Here is a 21,585-nt window from a genome sequence, read left to right as displayed (position 1 = left end):
TACAATTTACTTTCCAAACTTCTAGCCCCATAACACGTTGGGGGGCGCTCCTGGGCGCGAGCGTCGGGGGCCAACTGGGGGGCTCTTGGCACCGCCATGGGCCTGGGGGGAGGGGGGAAGTGACTAGTTAACTATAGTGGAGTGATCGGTATAGCTAGCTACTGGTATGGTAAGTTCTTATCCCGTTACTCCTTATAGGTTCCCCCTGCCTACAAATAATATAAAGACAACCAACTTAATTGTATCGATTGTGACTAATGAATGAAATAAGTAGCATGTTCTTAATATACTGGTGTCTTATTTTTTATTATGCTTGAGATACTTGTTCATATGCGATGCTCGTGTTATTTTTCCTAATTAGCTTGCCAAGCCATGCTAATATATTCATCTTATTGAATAGATTCTCTTGGCTGACTTGTCTTGAAAGAGTTCAAACCAAGTGCCGCACGATCCCAAGTGAGAGCTAAAACCTGGGCCCATGATAGTTGGTACGAAGTTAAATTAAAGGATTAACTAATATGTGTTTTCAATATATAAAAATTAATTAATTAATTTTAATAAAATAAAAAAAATAAATAATAATTTAATTAATATTAACTAAAAATTTAATAAAAAAATTACATAATTTAACAAAAATAAAATTCATAAGCCATTTTAGCATTATATCAATAATTGAAAACTCCAAAATATAAAGAAAAAAACCTTTTTTAATAAATAAAAAGCCATCATACACCCAATGAGAAGTAATTCTCATGCAGAAAATAATTTAAAATAAGAATATTGATAAAGAATTGATATTTTACCCCAAAATTGATAGGAGCGCAAATGAGGAGAGTGCATCGTGTGGCGCACTTACGCAACAGGTGGCGTTCTTTTAACCGTCAAGTCAAACCAGTGATTCTAATATGATTTGATTTGACTCAGGATCCAAAGGAAAAAACTAAAATCAGCCTCTCATGATTTGATTTCGAAGAATTCAATTTCGAACTAAATTTTGAGTGGTCTAGACTCAATATGTTTGATGATGTGGCATTTAAAATTGACCATTTGGTCTAAGTATTTTTAATAATATAATAAAGAAATTAATTAAAAATAACAGCGTATTAATTAATCCTTATTATTAGCTTAATCAGATTTCAAAACCTATATTTTTTTTTTAAATAAGTGTTTGTGATTATCACTAATTAATGAAATAATTATAGGCATGAACAAACATCAAATTAAGTTTGTCTTTTCTGTGTTTTTAATTGACACGTTGTCTTAATGAGGACGGTTCATGTGCAGAAAGTGTAAGGAAAATGACTTTAGGAAAAAGGCATTATAAAATTAAAATAATAAAAAAATTAAAAGAAAAACTTAAAAATGATTGTGGTGGGGACAGTGGCAACTCCGAGTTAAATTGCTATGCCATACGATGCAGCCGTGTTCGTCCACATGGTTGAATTTTTATAGGTATTTAATTTAATTAAAATTTAATAAAATAAATTTATATAATATATAATTAAATTTTAAATAATTTAAATTTTAAAAAAATAATATTTATAATGAATTTAAATTAAGTTTAAATTTTATATTTTAAATATTTATTATTGAATCTGATTATATAAATATTTAAATAAAGATAAATATATATTTTTATAATATTTATAAATTTTTATATATTTTATTTTAAATAAACATAACTTAAATATTTTATGAAATTATTAAATTTTTAAAATAGAAATTATTAATAAAAAATAATTTTTATGTAAATTATTAGTTAAAAATATGTAAAATTGTACAAGTTAGAATATTTTTTATTAATAATAATTAAATTTGAGGCTAGTTTTAAAAATTAAGAATCAATTTTAATTAGATCTAGAATGAATTTAGGCCTTAAAAATACTAATTATATTTAAATTTTAATATGATGATTTTTACAGATACTCTACTTCTTATCATTCGCTCGTTATCTCAACATTTCACTCGGTAAAATCAAATTTAAACTTTCATAAGAATCCAGATAATTCTTTTTAATATTTCATAATTTATCAAATTATATATTATAATTATAATTAATGAGAAATGCATGTATTTTTATTAATTTTTTTATTCAATTAAAGGACTTAACAATTTAATATAAGGGAAATAATTTTAAAATGTGCAAATTATGTATAAATGGTAACTTTTAAACACACTTGAAAAGGACTAGATTTAAATAAGTTAATTTAATTTAAGGAAGTCTAGACCTATCTATGAACAACTAATAAATTTTTTGTAGTACAAATTAATAATTTGTGCACTAAATCACTTATTTATTTATTTATTTTTTTAATTTTTGGCATCTTCTTCAACAAAATCTTGGAATCTCCTTGCTTTTGGCATGTGATGTGGGAATGGTTCACGGAATAAGGAGCCAGCATAAATCAAACATTAATTACACATAATTTCTTTTTGCTCGTCAGTGTATATTATCTTTAATTAGCTATATGGCCATATAATTTATTATTTTGGATAATAAAAGAAATAGCCTCATTAATCATAAAAAAAATTTTAAATTTTAATTTTTTTTATTTTTTTTAAGGAGAATGAAAGTAGAGACTCAATGATGTACTAAGCCGGTGATACACCTTGAGTATAAATGAAGCTAAGCAATTTTTTATTTATTAATATTTGAAAGTGGTTAAAAAGGAATAATCGGGTAATTTTTGTAATTCATTCTTAAACTTTACTTTATATTTCACTTTCGTTATTTAACTTTAATTTATTATTAATAAATTTTTAAATTTTAATTTTATTTCCTAAAAATTTCTTTAACTTGCTGTAATAGGTTTTTATATTAAAAAAAATTAAATTACTTTTTTACTTTTTTTTTCTCATACTCAAAAATTATCATTTAATTTTATTATAAAAATATTAATATTATCATAATTATATACTCTCTAAAACCTTTCATCAAAAAGTATTAAAACTATATATATATATATATTTAAAGAAATTTTTAATATGAAAATTTATTATTATAGTTGGAGTGATTTTTTATAAAATAAAATTAAAATTTAAAAAGTTTTTAATAATAAATTAAAAATAAAGGATAAAAATAAAACATAAAAACAAATTCGAACTACAAATATTACCGGTTACTCTCTCAAATTAACAAAAAACGGCGAATAACGCGATCCAACTGTGAGCAACTGGAGTTTCTAAAGCGTGTCCGAACAAAGTCAGGCTTAATCATGAGACGCAACCAATGAAAGAATGACTTCTTGGTCTTGCAATTTAGAAAATCAAAAAATAATTGCATCAGGTTGAAACTCCTTAGCAAAACACGGTTCTGATCAGCGCTTTAATCCGCCAATCAAATATGGTTCCATTATAATAACTGCATCGATAACCCACCAGGCTACTCTAGTACCCTAGAGAGAGAAAATCTCCTGTGTGTTGTCTTTAGTCAATTTTTACTTTTGAGACAGATATTTTAATAATGACTCTGAATTTATTTAGTATAAAGTTATAATTTTTTAATTTAAAAATATAATATAAAATTTTTTTAATTTTTAAATTTTATACTTTTAATTTTTAATTATAGATTTTTCAGTTAGATGTTGACTTAAATAATTTTAATGTAGAATTTAGTTAATATTTTTTTTTTTAAGTTATGTGTAAATTTAATTTTTTTTCTCATTATAAACAGAATTATTTTTTAGGTGCAGAGAGAATAATTTTACAATTTAAATAAGAAAAGAAAGAAATATTGATTAAAAATTATGCAAAAATTATTCATATCAGTTTTTAATTAAAAAATCAATATTGAAAATTAGAGAAATTTTATTTTATAAAATTTAAAAGTTTAAGGGTTTTATATTATGTTTTAAAGTTTAAGAGCCTTACAACCGTTCATGATAGATATTAATATTTACCCCTATTGGGACTTTGCCAAGTTCTCGTCTTTGTTGGCCCTCCCCTTCCCTCCAGAAGGGGAAGGTGCTTTCTCCAGCGGGGTTTTTGGGTCCCCTCCCTTCCCCGGACGAGATTGTTTATAGCTTTTGATTTAGTAGGTTTGGGCAGATCGGTGCTTACTTTGTGAGGGACTCCTTGGATCTGCAATGGTTCTGCTGCTGGAGTTTGTGGGTGAAGCATAGGTTCTGTGTTATAGGAGAGGTGAGTTCCCAGAGCCATGAACGCCATTGTTGCGACTGCTGGTTCAACTCGGCTATGAGAGAATGAAAGTGCCGAGTGCTTTCTTCTCCTTCAAATTCCTGCCCACCTCCTTCCTTCGGTGTTTGGCTAGCCTTGGTTCTTTGATGGTGACTGGAGGTCTGATACTGATTACTTGGTGGAGCGCCATCTGCTTTTGCGCCTATGTTCTACTCTAGCAAGTTGTTTTGGATGGAAATAGCTCTGTTGCTCCGGGGCCCTCTCCCTTAGTATCTCAGTTGGGTACAGATTAGTGTGCGGTAGTGCAAAATTTGGTTAGTGCTGCCTTTGCGTTCTAAGGTTGTTGATTAGGGGTGGACTGGACTCTAATCTAGTTGGGTCTGATTTGTAATGATTTTCGGACCTCTTTTTATTGGCTAGGCCATAGTTGAATAATGAGTGTTTGGCCTTATGGCCCATGTTAATACAGATGTTGTAGTTCAAAAAAAAAAAAAAAAGCTACTACTGAACAAATGCAGAAATCTGGACACCAATTTCACAATCTGCAACATATTCACTGTAGATTTAGTTTTTTATAATCTGGGTTTCTTATATCCAGAGATTTTGCCTAAATTAAACCACTGATTAAATTTAAATCATCATCCACAATCATAGATTTAGTGAATGATAGAGATTATTAGCATAACGCGCCACACATTTTCATAACGGAGCAAATCTTGAACTAAGAAACAGACAAGTACAAAATAATACTGTATGCGCAGAAAGAAAAGGTGTCATTTCCTTTTCTCCTTATGCTTTTTTACTTGCTGGTACTGTGAAACACGTTTTTTTTTAATTATACGAGTATCTCATACAGGGTGGTCCTACGATCAAATATTGACAAGGGATACCTTACATTCAGAATTGTAAATCTGCTGCAACTCTGAAAATCTTCAGCAAGCATACAAAATACCAATCTAGCAGTTTCAGAAGGGGACATAAAGATCAGACTCAGGAATTGAAAACAAAATCACAATACTTAAAGAAATGCCTAACATTACTTGAGGAAAGATAGACGTACTATTAACTCATTGCAACAGATCTTAGAATAGCAAATATATGAATTTGTGCAAACAATTTCAATTCCCTTGTTGTGGGATTCCATAAATAGTTTATTTAGACTGTTTCTCTCTTCTCTCATTCAAATTATTCAACTGGCAAGTCAACCAAAGGTGAAACAATATATCATGCCTTCACGTTTATGATCCCTATTTTACATAAATTGTTACAGGTGAGCTCAATTAAATTTACATAAATTGTTATCTGCTCACCGTTCAGATTAGTGTTTACTTCAGTCTTGAAGCTTTTTTTTGGCCTAGTCTGACATTTGTTTAGTACGTTGTGGGTGTGATGATCTATGTATTTGAAATTCAGGGGTTCCCAAAGCTAAATCGAGCAGAGCTGGAAACTGCCTGTGAAGATTTCAGCAATATAATTGACACTCTTGCGGGCTGCATTGTTTACAAAGGAACATTGTCTAGTGGAGTTGAGATTGCTGTCGCATCTAGTTTAGTGGCTTCTTCCAAAGATTGGTCAAAGAATGCAGAAATGTCCTACCGGAAAAAGGTCTATCTCTTTGTGGTTACTGAGTTGAAGATTTAATGTTTCAGGGGATAGCATCCAGTGATTCTATAATTAAATTCTCTCGCATTTCCAACTAAATTTCATTATAATTGATATGTTATCTCGGGTTAACCATAAGAACTTTGTCAATCTCATTGGCTACTGTGAGGAGAATGAATCTTTCAATAGGATGATGCTATTTGAATATACTCCTAATGGAACCCTCTTTGAGCATCTGCATGGTAATACTCTCTATATATTAATTTAACGATGAAAATTTCGATTGATTTCTCCTGTAGTAATTTAGAGACTGAAACATTTATTCTGTATCTTCAGTTAAAAAATGGAACATCTTGACTGGAGCACAAGGATGTGGATTATCATTGGCATTGCTTATTGCTTACAATACATGCACCATGATTTAAATCCACTAGTGGCACATTCTAACTTGAATTCATATAATATCTTTCTAACTGATGACTATGCAACTACGGTAATCTCCTTCATGGGTTGGCATCATTCTATTTTGTTTCTTTAATGTACATTCTTACCGTATCTATGGTCCCTCTCAGTTGCTGAGATCTCTTTCTTGCCACAAGATTCCTCCAAGTCGAAGAGCTCAGGTGACAATGAGTTAGCGCATTCTACATTGCCACCTTTGGCTGATGTAGAGACAAATGTCTATTGTTTTGAGATTCCATTGCTAGAAATCATTTCTGGAAAGCTCCAATACTCGGAATTGCTAAATCTTTTATGAAATCCTATACTCTCATATATCTGGGAATTACTTTATGGCTAAATAACATTTGTGTTCTAGTTGCATGCATGGCTGGCTGACAAGCATATAATTTAACTATAAACTTGTAGGCTGCTGAATATTTGAATGACAAATGTAGTATCAGTTACTTGACTGACTCAACTCTCAAGTCTTTCAAAAAGAATGAGCTTGACCTCATATGCGAGATTAACCAAGAGTGCATACAACCAGATCCAAGGCAAAGACCAACAATGAAGGATATCACTTCCAAGTTGAGGGAAGTGATTGCTATCTCACCTGATCAAGCAACTCCAAGACTTTCTCCGCTTTGGTGGGCTGAACTTGAAATATTATCTATCGAGGCGACTTAAGTTCTGTCTTACTCTCTTCTTCTTTGTATTGTAAGTCAAGCCTCTCTCAGACTTAATGCCAAAAATCTAAAATTTAGCTTTTTGATATTGTAATTGGAGTTGCTGTGTTTTGGCAAATGATTTTTTGAAAAAGCAGGAAAATTTTGATTACAATACAATATGAATATTTAATTATGTAGATGGAGATATTTTCATTTGAATTTAAAAGAGTGTGATATAAGTACTATTCAACTTACACCTTTCGCTTGACAGATTTAGATTTGACTACTTACTAAAAAAGAAAAAAACCTACCCACTTAAAAGTTTTTTTTTTTCCTTACCACACTAATAATCTAACATAAAATAATTATAATTAATTAAATCATAAAATTTTATTAAATTTGTAACACTTTTTTTAAGACAAAATTATAATGCCTATTTATATTAAGATTAAACTAGACCTGTTCACCAGCTTCTGGATGGAAGGAGCTAAGATAGATACCTACATACATACATATCACCTGCTAATTAGCCCATTCTTTGCCACCTGTGTCTCTCCAAATCTATTCATTATGTTATTTTTATTTATTTTAGGACAATGTATAATTAAATCTTTGAGATATAGTAAAATTTATCTATTAATTTTTTTTATATATTTTTAATAATAATTTAATTTTAAAATTTAATTCTATTAACAAATAAATTGAGCATTGACTCTAATAATTTAATACATGTTTAATATTGTGGTTGAAATGTTAAAATTATTTTTTAAAAAATAAAATTTATAAGATTTAAAAATAATAAAAATGCACTTTGTATGAATAGATTTATCAATATGCTCACCAATTAAATGATTTGAAAAAAAAATTACATGTTACTCATGCAAAATATTTATTTCAAACTATTTTACACTTTTAATAGAATTTTAACGTAATTCTAATTTTTACAGTATAATTTAAATATTATTAAATTCTTTAATATTTTTTATAATTACATAATAAATTAAATAAATTGAACATATTTATATTTTAGATAAAAAATTTTAAATTTTTTGAAAAATAATTATAAATTAAAAATAATAAAGGCGCATTATATTTGAAGAGATCCACGAAATAATAACAAAACTTAGGTTTTTTATTTTTTCTTTCAAAATTTCTTTCTTATTAAATGGTTTAAAAAAATATTACATATTATACAAATTGTTTATTTGGAGTTTCTTGTTTTTTAGTTATTTAATTTATATTATTATTAGTGTATATAAAAAATGATATCAAGCGTAAAATATTTAGTAAAAACTTATTTAATTGATTTTAAATATGTTTGTTATTGGATTTTCTTATTCATGTTATATATATATGAACAATTGCAGAATTTAAGATTATTTCAAAATTATGATAATATTTTACAACTATTTTTAATGAAATTTTAAAATAAAGAGAATGACTTTTATTACTTGAGATTATTTTTTTTTTATAAATCATAAATGTTTACAAATCTTTGAAACATAATTGTTAGTATTATAATTAATAATAAATTAAATGAAAATTATTTGAAAAATAAGTATGTTATAAGGTGAACAAATTTTTTTACTAAAAAAATTTTAAATAAGTAATTAATTATGAGTATTTTTACTATTATTTTATTATGATTAGATTTCATTTATTTATAAAGACAAAATTAATTATGAGTTATAAATTATGTAATTCATGTGCAACGTATTTTTTAAAATTATATATATATATCATGATTTAAAATAATAAAATTTAAAATAAATTTTCATAAATTGAAACTCATTTTCAATTCTGCTTCGGTTGGCCAATATAGAGTATAAAATGGATTCATTTCAATAAAATTTTAGCATAAATTATAATTTGATTCAAAGTTTGACAAAATTATAATAAAATATCTTTATTTTTAATTTATTAAAATTATTTGCTCAATTTTAAATCTATCTATAATATAGTGTCACTGTTAAAATATATATTTTTTATTAATGAAAGTGAAAAAATAATTAAAAAATATAATTTGTCTTTTAAAATTTTAAAATAACTATTTTTTTAAAACATGCATTGTATGTTATTTGTATTCATTTTACATATTTGTAATTTAAATTTTTTTTATAATATTATATTGTCATAATTAATTATTTTTAATATCTAGTTAAATTTAATTTTTTATTGTCATAATATTAAATTACCATCATGATATTTTATTTTTAATTAATGTTAGTTCAAAAAATTATAAGAAAATAAAATTAATAAGAAATATTAAATTAATCAATTAAATTAAATTATATAAATAAGTTCAAAAAATTACACAAAAATGAATATACAAATGACAATAAAGTGAGAAAAAATACCTGAAAATTAGCCTCTTCAAATCTCTGAATGGTTTAGGTAGCCTTCAATAGTAACATCCCTTCTATTTTAGTTTTTTTTAATTATATTTAATAAAAATTATGATAGTTAATTTTGAGACCTAATACAATAAAAATTTTATAACTAATAATAGTTAATTTTTATTTTACTTAAAATACATTTTTTAGATAATAAAAAATATAAATATAAATAATTTTAAAAATTAAAGATATTTTTGATAATCCCATTATTCCCCTTCTCACTTTTATATATATTACAAATATATTAGATAATAATGAATTTTCTCCAATATCTTATCAATTAATTTATTTGACAAAATAATTAATTTCTTCTAACATATAGGCGAATAAAATGAACATATCATGTATATGTGATATGCTAGTTAGATATTTACAATATAAAATTTGTGATTTTAAGTTAGTTAGATATTTATAATATAAAATTTGTGATTTTGATGGTCCATAATTATTACTTCCTATAAATTTATATTATAAAAAATTAATAAAATAATTATAAAAAAGAGTCATGTAAATATTGATGATAAAATAATTCAATGTAATAAATATTTTATCAAAAAGTTAGAGAGAATGAAAATAACTCTTTATTTAACAAATCCCAATCAATTGTTTTAACATATCACTAATCTTTCTATGTAAATGAATTTTTTGATTTTTTAATTATATATTTGATTAATAAAAATAATGTTATATAGGTGATAAATTCTATTTTAATTTTCATGATTTTTATTAAATAATTATTCAATTTGACTAAAAAGTAGAGATGGTTAAAAATAATTTATATCTAAAAATTTTAAATTCTATTTTGTCAAAATCTATATATTATTAATTGTGCTAATTGAAAAATAAAAATTAAAATATTTTAGTAACTCAAATAAGAAAAATTTAGATTATCCTATTGACAAATACTAAAAATATATTATAAAGTTTTTTTTGGTAACATTGCAATATAAATTTTTAATAACAATAATTATTCTAACACCAATTCATAATAATATTTGAAAAAAATATTGAATTTCATAAACAAATTTTAATTAGAATAATTGATTTAAATGAAAAAGTAAAAAAAAAAAAGCCATAAGAAATTATCTTTACTTTGACATTCTCATAGAAAATTAATGATTTCATTGCAATAACATTATATATATATATATATATATATATATATATATATATATATATATATATATATATATATATATATATATATATTAAATTGAAGTTATTTTAATAATTTTAATTTTGGTGATTTTAATCGATTTATCCAATCGTTTTCAATTTTAACAATTTCAATTAATTTTATCAATAAATTTAATTAATTTTATTCTATAATTTAAAAATTAAAAAATCTTCTTTCTTTTTCATTTGCTTAATAATATTTTCAAATTATTATTTTACCATAATAAGAATAGAGATATGACTGATTTTTTAATTAAAGTTTAAGATTTAAATTTTTGTTTCCATCTAAAAAAAAGGTTTATTTATATTTTCACATAGTTTATATTATTTACAAATGTGGGAAGGGAGAATATTAGTTTTGCCAAAAATGCCATTTATTCCTCAAATTAATTGCAATTATATTTTTATTATTTAAATTAATTTTAATATTTATATAAATTAGAAATTATTAACTTTAGAAATCATATAAATTTAAAATTCTTAATAATACTTATAATTAACTTCAATTAAATATAAAATATTATAAGAAGTAATTAATTAATGTAAGAAATTAATAAGTGAAAAATAAAAAAATGCAATTAATTTATATTAATATATCTATATTATATATAAATGTATAAAGGAGGAAGAATATTAGCTTAGTTTTGCCTGAGTTTCCTTTCATTCATAAAATTAATTATAATTATATTTTTATATTTAAATTAATTTTAAAGTTTATACAAATTTAAAATTCTTAATTTTAGAATTAATATAAATTTAAAATTATTAGTCCTATTTATATTTAATTTTAATTAAATATAAAATTTTACATGAAGTAATTAATAAAATAAGAAATTAATAAATAAAAAATATAATTTGATCGTGTTATAATATTAAGTAAAATAGTTTATTAGTATCTAATTTTCAAATTTATATTTATAATTAGTTATTTGTTATATATATATATATATATATATATATATATATAAAGATATTTTATTAGTTGCATATTATTTTTATAAGTTAATTTTCATATAAGATTTTTTTATTTCAATAAATAATATATTAATATTTATAAAATTATAAATATTAATTAAAATTAAATATTTTTATGACTATAATTTATAAAAACAATAAAAATAATATAAATCATCTAAAGATTATTATTAGTTTTAAAATTCTTTAATAAAACAACTTAAAAGGAATTTTATTTAATTTTAATTATTTTCAATAATAATAAAAAAATATTAAAGACAATTAAATTTAAACCTAATTAATTTATTCTTATGTATATATGAAGGAGGAGGGGGAATATTGGCTTTACTCAAATTGCCATTTATTCTTAAAATTAATTATAATTATATTTTTATTATTTAAATTAATTTTAAAGTTTGTATAAATTTAAAATTCTTAATTTTATGGTTAATATAAACTTAAAATTCTTAATCCTATTTATAATTAACTTCAATAAAATATAAAAATTTTTAAGAATTAATTACCTAAAATAAAAAAATTAATAAATAAAAAATAAATAATATAATTTGATTGTATTACAATATTAAGTAAAATAGTTTATTAGTATCTAATTTTTTAATTTTTATGAACAATTAATTATTTATTATATATATTTAAAATATTTATTGGTTACATATTATTTTTTAATTAATTTCCATCTAAGATTTTTTTAGTAAAACAATATATTAATATTTGTAAAGTTATGAATATTAATTAAAATTATATATTAATGACTATAATTTTTAACAATGAAAATAAAAATAATATAAATCATCCAAACATTATTATTAATTCTAAAATTTGTTAAATGACCAACTTAAAAAAATTATTTAATCTTAATTGAAGACTAATACTAACAAAAAAATTAAAAATAATTAAATTTAAACCAAATTAATTTATTCATTATGTATATCTTTATTATTACAAGTATATTTTTATTTCAATAAAACAATATATTAATATTTATAAAATTATTAATATTAATTAAAATTAAATATTTAATGACTATAATTTACAAAAATGAAAACAAAAATAATAGAAATCATTAGAAGGTTATTAATAATTTTAAAATTTGTTAAATGAAGAACATAAAAGGAATTTTTTTTAAATTTTAGTTGAAGATCAATACTAACAACAAAAATAAAGATAATTAAATTTAAATCTAATTAATTTATTCAAATGCATATTTATATTATTACAAGTATGATTTCTTAAAAATTATTATTGTAGAGCTAGCATTATACCACCTATATAAAATATTATCTTTTGCATTAATAATAAATTAAAGATAATGTTAATGATATATTAATTAATTAATTAGATTTATATTTATATTATTACAATATTGATATTTTTCTATTTTTATTTCTTTTAGTGTTAAAAATAATAATGTTCATAATCCTTATTCTTTTGAATGAAAAGAAGAATTGAAATAAAAAAATATATTATATAAACCAAACCGAATTGGACTAAATTTATTTTATTATGTTAATATAATTCTAATTTTCTATTAATAATTTAATCAAGAATAATATTATGCCCAATTATGCTGAATACTAAATAAAAAAATAATTAAAGCTGAAGGCAATTTTATAAAATATTTTTTATGATGTTTTTAGAAATATAATATAATAAAAATATAAATTAGTAATAAATACAATGCATTTATAAAAATAGACTATGTACTATAATGTATATACAGGTATGAATGAGGGACAAACTTTTTGAACTAATAAATTATTATTATAAATATTAATAATATAAATTTATTTTTTTTCTTTTAAATTTTATTTTTTTAAAATTATTTTATAGAAACTTTGCTATAATTTTTAATTTAGAAGTAGACCTCTCTCTCTCTCTCTCTCTATATATATATAATATATATAAAATTCAATTTTAATTAGAATATGCTTGATTAAATTTATATGTTAACAAGTGTTTGTAACATATATAATATAATCTATAAATATATTAAATGGATTTTAAATTTTTTGTATTAAATAATATGACAATATAAAATTTCAAAATATCAATATAATAAAAATGAAAATTTTGTAATAATAATGCACTAAACTAATAAAAATTTATTTTAAAAATTATTTTATTTTCTAATTTTATAAGTAATTCTCTTTTACATTAATTTAGGTATACAATTTTATTATACAAGTTAATATGATTTTAAAATAAAATGTATGCAAATCAAACTTTTCTTAAAAAAATAAATAATAAAATTTAAATGAATTAAATTCACGGGCTAATTTATATTTATTATTAATTTATTTTAATTTTTAAATATTTTCACCTATTTATATTTTAAAAATTTATTATTATTTTTTTATTATATTAATATTATAACACATAGTTTTTTAAAAATATGATCAAATAAAAAATAATTTAAATTGATAAATATTTATATATATATAATTAATTAAAATGACATTAAAATTAATATTTTATTTTAAATAATTAAATATAATATTTGTAATATAATGATAATATTATATAATATAAAATTAATAAAACATTATATAAAAAAAATTAAATTATGAGTTTTTATAATAAGTATGAAAAAAAATTAAATAAAAGCCACTGAATAGTACATGCATATTAATTAAGATAAAACCAAATCAAGACAAAAGAAAATAAGTCTAAAAGTGAAAATCAAAACCCCTAAAACTCTACAACTAGAAGTTTCTAATTAATGGTGCAAGCCCTTTTTTTCCCCATTGTCTTAGCTGAATTTGAAGCATGCCAATCCCAGCCAAGAACTCCACACATTGTAGTGGGCTCAAAACATCCAAAACTCCATTCAAAGTCCTAAGCCTTACACAATTTGCCGCTTTCATCACCTTCTCTTATCCTGCCATTACTCCTTTCGGTGCCACCTGCACCAGTCCCTCCACCTGCCTCACTTGCTCCCCATTCTTCACTCAAACCACCAACCTTACCAACTCTACCATCTTCCTGTCTGCTACGGCCACTTGTTGCCTCTCTGTTTCCCTCTCCACCTTCTCCTCTTCTAACCTTATTTTCACCCGTAAAGCCTCAACCTTTCTCATTTATTCTTGTGTTAATTCAACTGAACTCGAACTGGGAACACCATTTGTCCTTATTGAGTTAACCAGTTTAAGCACTGCTGAAGATTTCCACCCAAAAACCCAAGAATACGCATTCTCTAAAGGGGAAATCCAAATTGGACAAAAGAAAGCAAGCACAATCTTCATGGGCTAAGGCCCATTTTATAGTGTAGTAGTCTTTGTAATGTTGTGTGACTTTGGACGCTAAAGTTTGTAGCTCTTGCTCACGCTCACACCCAGTTTTAGCTCGATAATCCTCAGACGTCCTTCACAGGTGTTGCAGATACTCATTAAGTTTACACATCCACTTCTCAAAAAACTCAGAGAACCTCTCTTCAACTTTAGTTTTCATATCTTTCCCCTTTCTTTTATGCAAAGAGATGGAGAAAGAAGAGGAATAACTAGCTAGCTAGGACTAGGTGGGAGATAGAGAGAGATGAATAGAGTGATATGTTTTTATATATAAGAAAAGGTATGCTTGTGCTTGGCTTACGTGCAGCAATGAGTTAGTGGTGAGTGTCAAGGGATGAGTGACGCTTTGCAAATATGGAAAGCCTCTCCCAGAGAGGGACATGAGTCTGATGGATATAGGTTTGGCTTTGACCATGTTGATGAGTTAATCATGCACCCCACCACCTGGTGTTTTATGTTTTTTATGTTGGAAAACCTGTCAGTAAAATAAACTATGTTGAGTTCAACGTGGAACCCAAATATCTTCCTCTTCCTTCACTGTCTCTATCAATAAAACCCTCCTCTGAGGTAATATACAACTCCATGCAACTTGGCTGACATGTTTCAGTAGCTACAAGCTAACAACTTGCTTTAAGCTTTTGATTTTATTGATTTAAGTTTGATCATTTCTTGTTGCTTGCAGTTGCTTCAATCAACGAATTTATCATTTGAGTAATTATTAATTTATGTATTACCAAAAATGGTTATGGTTATGAAGACCAATGAATAACAACTCTAATTAACAAAAAGCCCTTAAAAATAACAATAGCCAATTTTTTGTTTTTTCCAATCGACAATTCAACCATACATAAAAGCTTTAAAATCTAAAATATTACGTTCAATATAGGAAATTTCTGGGTTATGTGCAAAAACTGTTTTAGGAGAAAAAAGAGTATGCATATAGAGAGAGAGACTGTGCCCCAAGGCATTGCAGCACCACTAGCAAAACTAGAAAGTGGGTGCTCAATTGAAGTTTTATAAAATGAATGCATTTAGCTCTCACTAAATATGATACTTGCTTGGTTTTATACTCAAAGCATGATAAATTCGATGAAATTAAAAAGGAAAATGCAAGAATGTGCTCAGGTAAGCATAATATATATTTTGGGAACTTGACCTACGTGTTTGATCCAAACAAGGTCTCTCGTGGTCCACCGATCCAATAATCTTTTCCTAGATCAATGGCCCATTGAAAAAGGTCCAAAATAGGTAGTTTAGAAACTGATTAACATCTAAAAATAATTTAGTTATAAATATTGAAAGAGAAATTGTTGAACTTTTTAATTCGGATTTCATTATTGATGAATTCCGAGATTTAAACAAAAAAAGTGTCGAGAGCACTGTTGAAGAGGTATATCATTCTACTAGTATTATTAGTGTTTATTTCTTTAAAATTATTTTATAGTTAGACACCCTTATGAATTTTGAAAATAAATATGCATTTTAATAACTTTTAAAATGCATCATCATATAATTATTGTACAAATAGCAAGTAGTTGATCCCTAATATTATCATCCAAGGTCTGCCCTTGGCCGTCATCATCATCATCATTGGATCACCATTGTCATCACCTCTATTATTATTAACACACGGCCATCACCACTATCAACACCACCATTACGACTACTTAATCATTGTCATCACTACTTAGCTATCACCATTACTACTATCATCACTCATACTATATTACCACCACCACTATTTGATCATTATTGTTGCTGCCACCATCACTAATAATAAAAATATTAATAATTTCAAATTAAAATAATATCTAATAAAATAATATTGTATATTAAAATTTTATTATTAATTTAATTATATTTTATCTATATATATATATATAAATAAATACGAGATTGTATTAATAATTATATTATACTTTTATTTTTCTAAATAAAATAATACAATATATAACTTTAATTTCATTTAATTACATTGCATTATACTTAGAGGAGAGTGTGTGGCAATTGATTCAGGTATACTAGGAAGTTGCCCCAAAGGCACACTTCAATACTTTAGGAAAAGCTCAACAAGCATTTCAGAAAAGCTCCAATACTCAGAAGAACAAGTGTCCCTTAAAAAATTGGTAAATCTTTTATGAAATCCTATGCTTTCATATCTCTGGGAATTGCTCTATGGCTAAATATCATTTGTGTTCTTGCTACATGCATGGCTGGCTGACAAGCATATAATTTAACTATAAATTAGACCTGCTCACCAGCTCCTTGGTGGAAAGAGGAGTTAAGATAGATACCTACGTGTGTGTGTGTCTATATATATATATATATATATATATATATATATATATATATATATATATATCACTTGCTAATTAGCCCATTCTTTGCCATCTGTGTCTCTCCAATTCTTTTTATTAAATTATTTTTATTTATTTTAGGACAATGTATAATTAAATCTTTGAGATATAGTAAAATTTATATATTAATTATATATATATATATATTTAATAATAATTTAATTTTAAAATTTAATTCTATTAACAAATAAATTGACCATTGATAGTAATAATTTAGTACCCGTTTAATACTGTGGTTGAAATGTTAAAATTACTTTTTTTAAAATAAAATTTATAAAATTTAAAAATAATAAAAATAGTAAAAATGCACTTTGTATGAATAGATTTATCAATATATCCATCAATTAAATGATTTGAAAAAAAAATTACATGTTATCTCGGGTTAACCATAAGAACTTTGTCAATCTCATTGGCTACTGTGAGGAGGATGAACCTTTCAATAGGATGATGGTATTTGAATACGCTTCTAATGGAACCCTTTTCGAGCAATTGCATGGTAATACTCTTTATATATTAATTTAACGATGGAAATTTTGATAGATTTCTCCTGTGGTAATTTAGAGGCAAAAACATTTATTCTGTATCTTCAGTCAAAGAAACGGAACATCTTAACTGGAGTGCAAGGATGAGGATTATCATGGGCATTGCTTACTCCTTACAATCCATGCACCATCATTTAAATCCACCAGTGGCACATTCTAACTTGAATTCACATAATATCTTTCTAGCTGATGACTATGCAGCTAAGGTAATCTCCTTCATTGTTTGGCTTCATTCTAATTTGTTTCTTTAATTTACCTTCTCACCGTATCTATGGTCCCTCTCAGATTGCTGAGATCTCTTTCTTGCCACAAGATTCCTCCAAGTTGAAGAGCTCAGGTGACAATGAGTCAGCGCATTCTACATTGCCACCTTTGGCTGATGTAGAGACAAATGTCTATTTTTTTGGGATTCTGTTGCTAGAAATAATTTCTGGAAAGCTCCAATACTCGGAAGAACAAGGATCCCTCGAAAAATTGGTAAATCTTTTATGAAATCCCATACTCTCATATCTCTGGGAATTGCTTTATGGCTAAATAACATTTGTATTCTAGCTGCATGCATGGTTGGCTGACAAGCATATGATTTAACTATAAACTTGCAGGCTGCTGAATATTTGAATGACAAACGTAGTATCAGTTACCTGATTGACCCAACCCTTAAGTCTTTCAAAAAGAATGAGCTTGACCTCATATGCAAGATTATCCAAGAGTGCATACAGCCAGATTCAAGGCAAAGACTAACAATGAAGGATATCTGTAACACCCTAGGCAAATCCCACATCGGCAAAACACGGGAGAGATGCTGGGTTTATAAGTTGGTGGTTCGTAACTCCTAGTGACGCGTTTTAAAACCGTGAGGGCTTCGGCCCAGAGCGGACAATATCACTAGTGGGCCGGGCCGTTACATTTGTGGTATCAAAGCCGCTCCGCGTGCAACCTTGAGCGATGGTGGGGAAAACCTCAGCGAGGACGCTGAGTCCCATAAGGGGGGTGGATTGTAACACCCTAGGCAAATCCCACATCGGCAAAACACGGGAGAGATGCTGGGTTTATAAGTTGGTGGTTCGTAACTCCTAGTGACGCGTTTTAAAACCGTGAGGGCTTCAGCCCAGAGCGGACAATATCACTAGCACCCTAGGCAAATCCCACATCGACAAAACACGGGAGAGATGCTGGGTTTATAAGTTGACAGTTCGTAACTCATAGTGACGCGTTTTAAAAACCGTGAGGGCTTCGGCTCAAAGCGGACAATATCACTAGTGGGCCGGGCCATTACATTTCTGGTATCAGAGCCGCTCCGCATGCAACCTTGAACGATGGTGGGGCAAACCTCAGCGAGGACGCTGAGTCCCATAAGGGGGGTGGATTGTAACACCCTAGGCAAATCCCACATCGACAAAACACGGGAGAGATGCTAGGTTTATAAGTTGACAGTTCGTAACTCATAGTGACGCGTTTTAAAAACCGTGAGGGCTTCGGCTCAAAGCGGACAATATCACTAGTGGGCCGGGCCATTACATTTCTCAAATATAACGGCCCGGCCCACTAGTGATATTGTCCGCTCTGGCCTAGCCCATACTAGGCCTCACGGTTTTATAACGCGTCAATAGGGGTTACGAACTATCAACTTATGAACCCAGCATCTCTCCCATGTTTTGTCGATGTGGGATTTGCCTAGGGTGTTACAATCCACCCCCCTTATGGGACTCAGCGTCCTCGCTGAGGTTTGCCCCACCATCGCTCAAGGTTGCACGCGGAGCGGCTCTGACACCACAAATGTAACGGCCCGGCCCACTAGTGATATTGTCCGCTCTGGCCTAGCCCATACTAGGCCTCACGGTTTTATAACGCGTCAATAGGGGTTACGAACTATCAACTTATGAACCCAGCATCTCTCCCGTGTTTTGTCGATGTGGGATTTGCTTAGGGTGTTACAATATCACTTCCAAGTTGAGGGAAGTGATTGCTATCTCACCTGATCAAGCAACTCCAAGACTTTCTCCGCTTTGGTGGGCTGAACTTGAAATATTATGTGTCGAGGTGACTTAAGTTCTGTCTCACTCTCTTCTTCTTTGTATTGTAAGTCAAGTCTCTCTCAGACTTCATGCCAAAAATCTAAAATTTAGCTTTTTGATATTGTAATTGGAGTTGCTATGTTTTGACAAATGATTTTATGAAAAAGCAGGAAAATTTTGATTACAATACAATATAAATATTTAATTATGTAGATGGAGATATTTTCATTTGAATTTAAAAGAGTGTGATATAAGTACTATTCAACTTGCACCTTTTGCTTGACAGATTTAGATTTGACTACTTACTAAAAAGAAAAACCTACCCACTTAAAAGTTTTTTTCTTACCTTACCACACTAATAATCTAACATAAATTAATTATAATTAATTAAATCATAAAATTTTATTAAATTTGTAACACTTTTTTTTAAGGCAAAATTGTAATGCCTATTTATATTAAGATTAAACTAGACCTATTCACCAGCTCCTACGTGGAAGGAGGAGCTAAGATAGATACCTACATATACATATATATCACCTGCTAATTAGCCCATTCTTTGCCACCTTTGTCTTTCCAAATCTATTTATTATATTATTTTTATTTATTTTAGGATAATGTATAATTAAATCTTTGAGATATAGTAAAATTTATATATTAATTATATATATATATATTTAATAAAAATTTAATTTTAAAATTTAATTCTATTAACAAATAAATTGACCATTGACTCTAATAATTTAGTACCCGTTTAATACTGTGGTTAAAATGTTAAAATTATTTTTTAAAAAATAAAATTTATAAAATTTAAAAATAACAAAAATACACAATGTATGAATAGATTTATCAATATGTCCACCAATTAAATGATTTAAAAAAAAATTACATGTTACTCATGCAAAATATTTATTTCAAACTATTTTACACTTTTAATGGAATTTTAATATAATTCTAATTTTTACACTATAATTTAAATATTATTAAATTCTTTAATATTTTTTATAATTACATAATAAAATAAAATAAATTGAAAATATTTATATTTTAGATAAAAAATTTTAAATTTTTGAAAATTAATTATAAATTAAAAATAATAAAGGCGTATTGTATTTGAAGAGATTCATGAAATAATATCAAAACTTAGGTTTTTTTAATTTTTTTTTCAAAATTTATTTCTTATTAAATGGTTTAAAAAAATATTACATATTATACAAATTGTTTATATGGAGTTTTTCTTCTCTTTTTTGGTTATTTAATTTATTATATTATTATTAGTATATGTAAAAAATGATATCGAGAATAAAATTTTTAGTAAAAATTTATTTAATTGATTTTAAATATGCTTGTTATTGGATTTTCTTATTCATATTTTATATATGAACAATTGCAAAATTTAAGATTATTTTAAAATTATGATAATTTTTTACAACTATTTTTAATCAATTTTTAAAATAAAGAGCATGGCTTTTATTACTTGAGATTAATTTCTTTTTTATAAATCATAAATGTTTACTAATGTTTGAAATATAATTGTTAGTATTATAATTAATAATAAATTAAATGAAAATTATTCGTAAAATAAGTATGTTATAAGGTGAACAAAATTTTTAACTAAAATTTTTCAAATAAGTAATTAATTATGAGTATTTTTATTATTATTTTATTTTTTATAAAATTATTTTTTTAGAATTATCATTTAATATATTAAAATAAAGTCTAATTTATCTACATAATAATTTAAAATTTATTATGATTAGATTTTATTTATTTATAAAGACAAAATTAATTACAAGTTATATAATAAAGATTTTAATTCATGTGCAACGTATGCTTCTTTAAAAATTATATATATATAATAAAGATTTAAAATAATAAAATTAAAAATAAATTTTCATAAATTGAAATTTATTTTCAATTGTGCTTTGGTCGGCCAATATAGAGTCCAAAATGGATTAATTTCAATAAAATTTGAGCATAAAATATAATTTG

General features: G+C 25.7%; 1 pseudogene; it reads right to left on the bottom strand.

The window, feature by feature from the left end:
* Window positions 1-14,097: 14,097 nt before the first annotated feature.
* Window positions 14,098-14,842, bottom strand: LOC131170320 (protein DOG1-like 4; annotated as a pseudogene).
* Between the last annotated feature and the right edge of the window lie 6,743 nt (window positions 14,843-21,585).

Source organism: Hevea brasiliensis, chromosome 11 (assembly GCF_030052815.1).
Source record: "Hevea brasiliensis isolate MT/VB/25A 57/8 chromosome 11, ASM3005281v1, whole genome shotgun sequence".
Taxonomy (NCBI): Eukaryota; Viridiplantae; Streptophyta; class Magnoliopsida; order Malpighiales; family Euphorbiaceae; genus Hevea; species Hevea brasiliensis.
This window is presented reverse-complemented; position numbering and strand designations above follow the sequence as displayed.